General features: G+C 43.4%; 1 non-coding gene across 1 annotated transcript; it reads right to left on the bottom strand.

Moving 5' to 3' along the window:
- Positions 1–1,286: 1,286 nt before the first annotated feature.
- LOC123623720 lies at positions 1,287–1,478 on the bottom strand. Its single transcript, XR_006730000.1, has one exon. It is a non-coding gene; the product is annotated as a U2 spliceosomal RNA (small nuclear RNA).
- Between the last annotated feature and the right edge of the window lie 8,315 nt (positions 1,479–9,793).

The raw sequence follows: 9,793 nt of genomic DNA on the forward strand, positions 1-9,793 counted from the left end.
CTCTTCCAGGTCCCACTTCCCCACTCCCATAGCTAATAGTTTTTCCTGGAAATGCTTTATAGTAAAGTCGCTCTCCCCTGAGTTCTCAACTCAGTATTGTCTAGGGAGAAACCAAGACAACCCACTCTGTGGCCTTGGGTATATTGTTAAGCTTCTCTAAGCCTCAGTTTCCTAATCTGAAAAATGAGCATACCGATCACAATTAACCTGTAGAGTTGTGAAAACTACGAGAAAGTGCGGAGCACAAAGTAAGTACTGAATAAGAAAGCTGTTCTTGGTGCTAGAGTAACACGTGGTGTTGGGGAGAACAGGACCTCCAGATGGCGCCTCATTCTGGCTGACAAGGGACGTCAAGGGACGGGCTTGCACCTCCGGGAGTTGGACAGAAACTCTTCCTAGTTCCACAGCCTCCTTTCTGCACGTGCCGGCTTCCGTCACAAGCATCGGCCACAGATAGCGTGCCAATAAGGGGCTTTACAACACTGCCTACGTTTTCTTTTTAAGTGTGAAAGGCTCAAATTCCTAAAGGAGAGATTCTGAGTGTTCTTTGGAGTTTCTGTACATTGAGTGATTAGCCTCTCCTTGTAAAGCACCTCTTGAACTAATTAAATTAACTCGAGATGAAACTTTGGTTCATTTTCGTATGTCACTCCAGGGGAAGTGCCTGATATTTAAGAATGTAAATTTCATTAACATTTTTAACCGTGTTGCTTGCTGGGGACTTTGGTGGTCAGGGGCTTCACTTGGTGGGAAAACGCAGAAGGGGTCACCTCTCCCCTGGATCCAGCTCTCCTGCCCCCTCAGTGTTGATGGGGCCCGTCGCTCTGCCTGCATGGTGGAGTGGTGACAGGGGCACACGCTGCCTCTGAGGAAAACGCGCACCGCTATTGGGCATCTTGGGGACTCGGGCTCTGCAGTGCCACCCTTGGCTGCAGTCTCAGCATCACGTGCCCAGAGCACGTCGGGGACGTGGATCTGAACTTGCCAAGGTGGCTCTGCTCTGTCGATTGTGGCTGCCTGAAGAACTGTTTTAAAAAGGATTCTGGTTCCTTGTTGGCCTGCGTGAAAAAGAGTGCAGAGGTTGTTCAGTGACATCTGCGTGGATATTGGATGCCGGATTATGCCATGAGTTTGCCAGCCCGACCTAGAGCTCCGTGTTTCTGCAGAGATTTCAGGTTTCCATGGGTAAAAGTTGCCTACCATTTTTATATATTACTATATTACATATTGCATCACACATATATAATTTGATATATATAGGTAATTATATGTATTGCATATTAGATTTTATATATATGTACTTTATAATAATGCATATGTAAATTTACATAAGTATATTGAAGTCAGACGCCTTATCCGTTAGGCAACGTGGTCAAGAATGAATACCTCATAAGTATATCGGATAGAGGACGTATCAGATATTAAACCGATAAGAACAGATACCACACTTGATCTTAGCCAAAAGGCCGAGAAGCGATCGTAAGTATATCGGAATCACAAACATGGAGGCATGTGAGTAATGTTATTTGTCAGTATTCCTTTTAACCTTCTTCCAAGTCCACATTCTCAAGACTAATTCAATTATCAGGTAAATTGCCTTTATTTACCTTTGAGAAATTATTCACTTTTTTCTGCGACTTGGTTTCCTCATCCATTAATTGGAGGTAATGAAAGCGTCCCCTGCCTAGGGCTGCTGTGCGGACGAAATGAGTTGGGAGGTGCAGTACTCAGAGCAGTGCCCGGTGTGGGACTAGACTGGATGCGTTGGCTGCCATAGTGCTCAAGTTGCATCCTTGTTTATCAAGCACCCACTGCTGCCATCAGCCGATCTTCTGCAGGGCAGCTCTTTGGTCTCCAAGGCTTTGCACTTATCTCCCTTTTCAATCAGGAGGAGGAGGAAATAATTTTAGTTTTTACATCAGCACTGCTGACTTTCCGCTGGTGTTTCCAGGCCATGGAAACCGCAGGGAGAAGCCTGCTTCTTCAATAACGATGAGACCAAGGGAGAGAAGGGCAACGATGCTAAGTATTTTGGTGTAAGGTCTGGAAGATGACATTAAAAGCTTACTTTCCTTTACTGTCTTTACCATCATGTTAATGGAATGTAGCTTTAAAAATATATATTTTTTACAATTTAGCTTATCCGGTTTTCCTGTTTTTGGATATAGAGGTCGTTGTCAGTTTAACCTCACCTTGGCAAGCAGTGTTCGGTTATGGAAAGAGCAAGATTATCTAGCTGGTTTCAAATAAAAAGTATTGCACTCGAAACCTTTGTTCATTGAAAACCCTGTGTAGGCACATACGTTAATTTTGTTCCAATTCCAGGATCATTCGCCACCCAGGACAGGCTGCGTTCTCCACAGAAGCCTGCTAGGCACGGGGTAGCAGCCACAGGGGCTCACAGGTGCCCATCCAACACAGCAGCCCCATGGAAAATAGAGTATGAGACTTAACTACTTGGGTTTATATAATTTTCCGTGTACTTAGGTTTAACTGTAGCTCTGTTACTTAGCTTCTCTAAGCCTCAGTTTGCTCATCTATAAAATCGCAATGAAAAAGCCTTCCTCGTGGTGGTGGGGAGATGAAGTGATGTCTGGCCCACAGTAACTGCCCAATCGTAGTTGTGCCCACTTCTCTGCTATGCTTGTTATTCTTACTTGAACAAAATATATCCACATTTTTGTGGAAAATGTATAAGGAGAATCTCAACCTTGGGTTTCAAGAACACATCTCCCTGTACTGTGTCGTTCTGGAATCAGTAATTTCCCAGACCTCGGTCTCTGATGGTCACTCTCACAGTCTGGGGGAAATGTCCCAGGGGACCCAAGTTTCAGGGAGAAGTAAAAGGAAAATCTGGGGACTTCAGGATGTAGAAGTCATCGATGGCCCAGCCAGGTAGCAAGTGCCATGGGATTGAATCTCAGTACTACGTGGCTCCCCGTCACTGTCTTCTTCCTTCCCCAACTCAGGGACTGATCATTCTCCTCCTGACTCTTCCATGCGAAGCTTCTCCATGGGAGCTGTCAGAAAGGTAGTCTCGGCCAGGCGCGGTGGCTCACACTTGTAATCCTAGCACTTGGGAGGCCCAGGCGGGCAGATTGTTTGAGTTCAGGAGTTTGAAACCAGCCTGAGCAAGAGTGAGACCTTGTCTCTACTAAAAAAAATAGAAAGAAATTAGCTGGACAACTAAAAATATATAGAAAAAATTAGCCGGGCATGGTGGCACATGCCTGTAGTCCCAGCTACTCGGGAGGCTGAGGCAGGAGGATCGCTTGAGCCCAGGAGTTTGAGGTTGCTGTGAGCTAGGCTGATGCCACGACACTCTAGCCAGGGTGACAGAGCAGGACTTTCCTCAAAAATAAAATAAATAAATAAATAAATAAATAAATAAATAAATGAATAAAAATAAAAAAAGAAAGGTAGTCTCAGGGTTACCCCTACTCTCCTGCTATCATTGCAAGCACAACACTCATTCAGGTTTTCCTTAAATGATTCCATTTCATATTAGTTTTTTAAAATTTTATTTTAGAATTTGCATATGGAAAAACTCATTCTTTCTCATGCAGTTTTATGAGTTTCTCCAAATGCATAGAATTGTGTAACCACTACCGAAGTCAAGATGCAAGCATCACTCCCCAGAGGCCCCCACACTACCCTTTTGCAACCCTCTTAGTGTTTTATACTTATGATGAGAAAAAACATAGGCAGAGGGTGATTAATTTTCTTTTGCTACTCATCTTTGACTCTTTTCTTCCCCCCGAAAAAGTCTTTTGGAAAAGACAGTCCCGTAGTAGATGTTGATGGACCACAGAGGCCTGCAATGTGTGAGTCCTTTGCTTCCAGGGTTCTCCAAGATCTCTCGGGATGCTGAGCAGGGCTGGGGGCTTTGGGGCAGCGGGTCCCCTAAAGGCAAGGGGCCCAGATGGGTCATGGAAACCACTGGGGCTTCCATGAGGAGCCAGTGCTACCAAGAAAAAGCTCTGACTTTTTTTCTCCTGCAATCTCACACGCAAGCCTGCACAAAAAAACCCTGGACTGTAATGGATTGAGCTGAAAAGCAAAGGCTGGCTCAGAGCAGAGGGTACAAGAAGAGCAGGGAGAGAGGAGATAGGAGGGGAGGGGACTAGCAGCTGGCTAAAGTGGACAGCAAAGAGAAGTTCCAAGGATGTTTTCTGAAAGGGGCATCCGTGAGGACCACATCACGTCTGTGTGAATCAGAAGATGCAGTCCTCCTCCTTCTGCGGTGCTGCACCCACACCTGGGTGATGGGAGGATGGCCTGGGGCTCTGTCCCCAAGTGACCCCCTCAGCAGGGCATCCTTGAGCAGGCCCAACCTGCACATCCTTTCAGTGAGGCTCTGATTTATACAAATCAGGAATATGTGTTCAATTAATCATTCCCCAATTACCCAGCATTGCAGAGCTTTTGCTGAATAAAGAATTATTTGTGGAAAATGCATTGGCTTCATCCATCAAACTTTTTGGCAGAAACATTAAAAATGCAGGCAAAATTTTCCATCAGGACTCTAGCTGTCCATATTTCTTGATGAGATCTTATTGTTGAACCCAAGGTAAATGCTTGCACTTCAGTCACTAGCAGCAATTCGCTGCCTTTGTGTTTCAAATTTCAGTAAAAAATCTCAAATGTCAAAATGTATGTCACTCTCTAAATAAAATTTTATACCAGAAAATGGGAGGCATGTTGCCGTTGAGTCATTTGACGGCATGTCTGACAGGAATACTGATGACTTGAATGAGCAGGCTTATGAAGACTGAGAAGGGAAGTGGGAATACTTTGCCAGGCGTGAAATTTGACATTTGTGTCTGGCAGTGTTGAATTTTCCTCACTTGCTCTTGTACCACCTGCAACAAAAATCCCATTCCTGATCCGAGTTCTTGTGTGCAAGTCATCCCATCAGCTGGGAATACGGACCAGTGTTTTATTATCCAGAAGCCTTGGCCAGGTTCGGTGGCTCACGCCTGTAATCCTAGCACTCTGGGAGGCCAAGGTGGGTGAATTGTTTGAGCTCAGGAGTTCGAGACCAGCCTGAGCAAGAGTGAGACCCTGTCTCTACTAAAAATAGAAAGAAATTAAATGGACAACTAAAAATATATATAGAAAAAATTAGCCGGGCATGGTGGCATATGCCTGTAGTCCCAGCTGCTCGGGAGGCTGAGGCAGGAGCATCACTTGAGCCCAGGAGTTTGAGGTTGCTGTGAGCCAGGCTGATGCCACGGCATTCACTCTAGCCCGGGCAACAAAGCGAGACACTGTCTCAAAAAAAAAAAAAAAAAAAAAGAAGCCTTGAGAGTTTTAAGCTTTTTAAAAATTATAATTTCACTTTTGTGTGTGGAACTCTATGATAGCTAAAATTTGGGGCATATACAAGCCACTCCATACACAAGCCTATTGAGTTGATGAATTGAATGTGCATGCTAAGAACACAGAGGAAACTTTTTTCTTTAAATAAGTGCTCCGTAGCAACGTTAATTCTTCATTGGATGTTGGAAGATAGAACAGCTTAATGGAAAGAGACCAGACTTTGGACTTGGGTTCAAATCCATCCCTTCTCTGCATCTTACTCTTTATGTAGCCTTAGGAAAAATCTTTGGGAAAGGAAAATTTTCTAAGTCTCAGTTTTCTCTTTTGTAAACTAGGGATAGGAGTAAATATTTCATAGAAGGATTCAAGAGAACATACAAATGTACTTAGCATGGCACCTGGACTAAGGCAACTGTTCAATGGATTCAGGTCCTCTTTCTTTAATCACTTGGTATTTTGGGGGAATAAACTGCTACACATTAGTAAATATTAAGGGAGCTGTCTCTCCATGTAAGGTATGAGAATGTGAACATAGCCAAAAAATAGGTCAAACCAACTGTGATTATCATATTTTACCTTATCATTTTAAGTTAGATGTTGCCAGGTGGCTTAATGTGGCCAATGAAATGTGGCAGATCACGTGAGGGCTGGTTGAGGAACTGATGTGCAATGCACCATGTTCTCTATACACCGGCTTAGTGATGGAGTCACACAGACCTAGAGTAACCACCACCTGACCACGAATGGACAGGTGTCAGGCATGAGTGAGGAAGAGACTTCTGGTGTAGAGCCATGAGATCTGGGGGGTTGTTTGTTATCACGGCATAGTCTAGCTTATCCTGACTGATACACCAACAAACTATTTGGTTAGATTCATTGCTGTGACACTGGCCTCCAGTCAGGGCACAAGCACCTTATCCAAAGCGTTAGAATAGTCACTCTTTGTGTTAGATTCTACGATAGCAATGATCTAGCAAATTTGGGGAACTGTTATATTTTTACTATGACTTAGTTGAAGACTACAGATATTTATTTTGGAAAACTTCTTATCTTGCCAGTGATCCTGTCAGGGTGGAAAGTTGGGAAGATTGGCCTCCTCACTCTTTGGTCAGCGCTGTTCATTGCTACAGACCTGCGCAGTGCAGTACGGTAGCCGCTCGTCTCATGGCTATTCCACTCAAATGAACTCAAACATTCAATTTCTTAGTCACACTGGCCACATTTCAGGTGCTCAGTAGTCTCATGTGGCCAGCACAAACATCAAACATGGAAAACCTTTTATTGAACATCCCTGATACAGGCAATTGAAATTTTCTCAAAGATATGTAAAGTTTTATACAATTGAAGCATCCCTTCTAAGCAGATTGTCACCACTTAAGCCCTCTTTCATGGAAATTGATTGGCGACTGCACCTTATCCTCTAGTTGAACACCCTTAAAATGCAAAGGAAGAGAAAATTGCCTTAGGCTTTCCAGAGAACGCGTGCTCAATACAGCCAGGGCTGGAAGAGCTGGTGTGACAATGAGTGTTACTGGTGATGTTTGAGGTTAGAGAACTGATACCCATTGTCTCTTTACAAAGCGAAGTTTCCCTGTGGAAATAAAGAGGCAATTTGAGCTGCAGTGAAATAAAAGTGAGGCTGGATGAGTCTCATTTAACAAATGGCCTTTCATATCAGGCAAGTGCTGTTCTCTTTTTATATCAAAGTTTACAAGGGCTGTGGATTAAATAATCCTTTCCCCAGACAAAACCAACTAGGATAATAACCTAGTGACTTCTCTCAGTTAACATTAAACTTGGGGGTCAGTATGGCTATATTAATCAGGATATCCTAAGTAACACAGCTATAACAAACAACTTGAAAAGCTGAGTGCCTAGGACAATTATTTCTCATTTATGCAAGTCCTCTAGGGGTTCAGGTGCTGCCCAGAGCAGCTGTTCTGCATTGCCCACAAGCCAGGATGGCTTCCACTTCAACCTGAGGCCTCCTCTCTAATCACTGCAGCAAGAGAAGAGTGTCGGGATGTCCCACACCAGCAAATAAGTGCTCTGTCATGAAAGTGACACGTGCCACTTCTCACAACCTACTGGCTGGTGTTAGACACATTGCTCTTCCCACACGAAGGCTGGGAGTCAGGGAAGTGGGATCTTTCCAGGCACCCAGGAGGAGAGGGCAGCTGGAGGCAGCATTAGAGGGCTCTCCCACTCGCTGTAATTGCACTGGTCTGCAGACAGCCGAACGACTGATGTTTTCCAGAATAGTGTTGGAGTGTTTGTAACGGAACCAGCTTTCCGTAGTTCCAAAATGTTTTGCCAGCTCATGAGATAAGTAAGAGGTGAATTCTATGCTTTCATGAGCCTTGAGTTTTCAATTCTAAACCAAACTTACATCCATATTCTTTGGGGCAGCTAGAAAAAGAAAAAAAAAAGCGCTGTAGCTTGTGACTTTAATCAAATTACTTTTCTCTGGGGATAAAAAAATGATACAGCCAGATTAGATTATTGTTTGTCCCTTTCCAACACTGTTCTGGTTTCTTTTTTCATGGCCACTATTAGCAGTTCTGAGAGAAAGCTGTTCTGAGTACGCAGAGGGCTCTAAATGCTTCTGTGAACTTGAACCTCCTCTGTTTCCTGCATCATTCCTAAGCACAAACCCTCTCTTGTCTCCCTTCCATCTTTTTTTTTCTGAGAAGTTTAGACTTAATGCTCTTGGCAGTACTGACATCATTTTTTTTTAAAGTCAAGATAATTGAGGTATAATTTACATACAATAAAATTGGCCCTTTTGAGGTGTGGAGCCCGATACATTTTGACAAATTTATACACTTGTATAACCACTACTGAAATTAAGATGTAGAATATGTCTCCCAAAATGTTTCTTTTACCCCACTTTAGTCGATCACCTTTTCGCATTCTAGCTTCTGGAAACATTGATGTGATTTCTGCCTGTATAGTTTTGCCTTTTCTATATTGCCATACAGATGGAACCATACAGTATGTAGCCTTTGAATCTGGGATTTTCCTCTCAATTATCCCTGAGATTCATCTATGCTGTTGCATGCACCTGTAGCTTTTTGTTGTTGAGTAGTCCTCAATTCTGCTACACTTTGTTTAGGTGTTCTCCATTAGTAGACGTTCGAACAATTTCCAGTTCAAGGGATAAAGGTTTTAAGAGGAGAATCGAAATATCCTATTTGGAGGGTGGCTGGGCTAGGAAAAGGAGAAGACACTGGGGCATTGGCTGTGGACTGAGGAGATGTATGTTAGGAAAACTGGAGCCAGTCTCTATCTTAGGTCTGTAAAGGTTTCTGTAGCATGTGCAGGGGATTTGAGGCTTACATGACTGCTGGAAGTCGGGGATGAGGGACAGAAGTTGTGATGGAGACCTCATGATCTCAGCTTGCAGCTCTGACCTAGGCGGCTCTCAAGAGTTCACCTGGAAGCTTCTGTGTTTTCCTGAATGTCTGGGAAGCTCCTACAGGTATCTCAGTCTATAAAAATTGTTTACAATATGTGGCCTCCCAAACTGCCACATTAGTAACATCTGGAAATTTGTTAGAGACTCATTTTCTCAGGCTTCACCTTGGGCCTCCCAAATCATACCCTAGGCATGGGGCCTGGCAATCCGCATTTTGACCAGCCTTTCAGGGTATTCTGATGCACACTAGTTAGAGAAACGCAGGTCGATAGCATAAGTACCGGGGGTCTCCAAGAAGTTCACTGAAAAGCCACTTCAAATCTAGTGTTTGCCCTGCAGCTGCACGCAAATGCTTCTGCCCTCCAGCTCTACACACAAGGGCCTGTCACTGAGAAAGTCTAACCGGGAGAGTTACGGGGAATGGAGTTACAGGGAAATGTAGTTCTCGGCTTCTCTTCTGAAGCTCAGAAGAGGCTCAAAGAGGGTGGACGTGATGGCAAGTTGGTAATGAATGACCTGGTACAATATGGGAAAGATGGCAGGATTTTTGAATAATAGATGTTGGCCATGAATAACAGCAAGATTTTTTGCAGCTTCTTCTAGCTCTAAAATCAGAAAATCACTTTGATCCTTCTTTTTGCCTACTTAGGTAGCACCTCATTTAATTTTATCTACATGTTCCTGGATTCATTTAGATTTAGTGGCTATTCTTGTTCTGTTTCCAGTTTCTGAAGCAATATGTCATCTTACATTCCCAAACATAGACTAGGTTGCTATTTCCAGTAAACTAAAATGGTTCCTTCCCCGTATGTTTAAATTCAGTCACAATATATCTGTGGTTTTTCTGCTTGATATTTTAAGCCTAAGAGAAAGGTAAATAATATTTAAGGAACTTGTAAACCAAGTGTGTAACCATTTTGCACAATTCATGGTTTTATTTAATGAGCTTCAGTACCATAGGAGGAGAGTTGTTCCCAAAGGGCCTCAATCAACCAGACTATTGAACAGAAATGCAGAATGTAAATTGGTTTTTAACTAAAATCATACTGCTAT

The sequence above is a fragment of the Lemur catta genome, chromosome 18, assembly GCF_020740605.2.
Source record: "Lemur catta isolate mLemCat1 chromosome 18, mLemCat1.pri, whole genome shotgun sequence".
NCBI lineage: Eukaryota > Metazoa > Chordata > Mammalia > Primates > Lemuridae > Lemur > Lemur catta.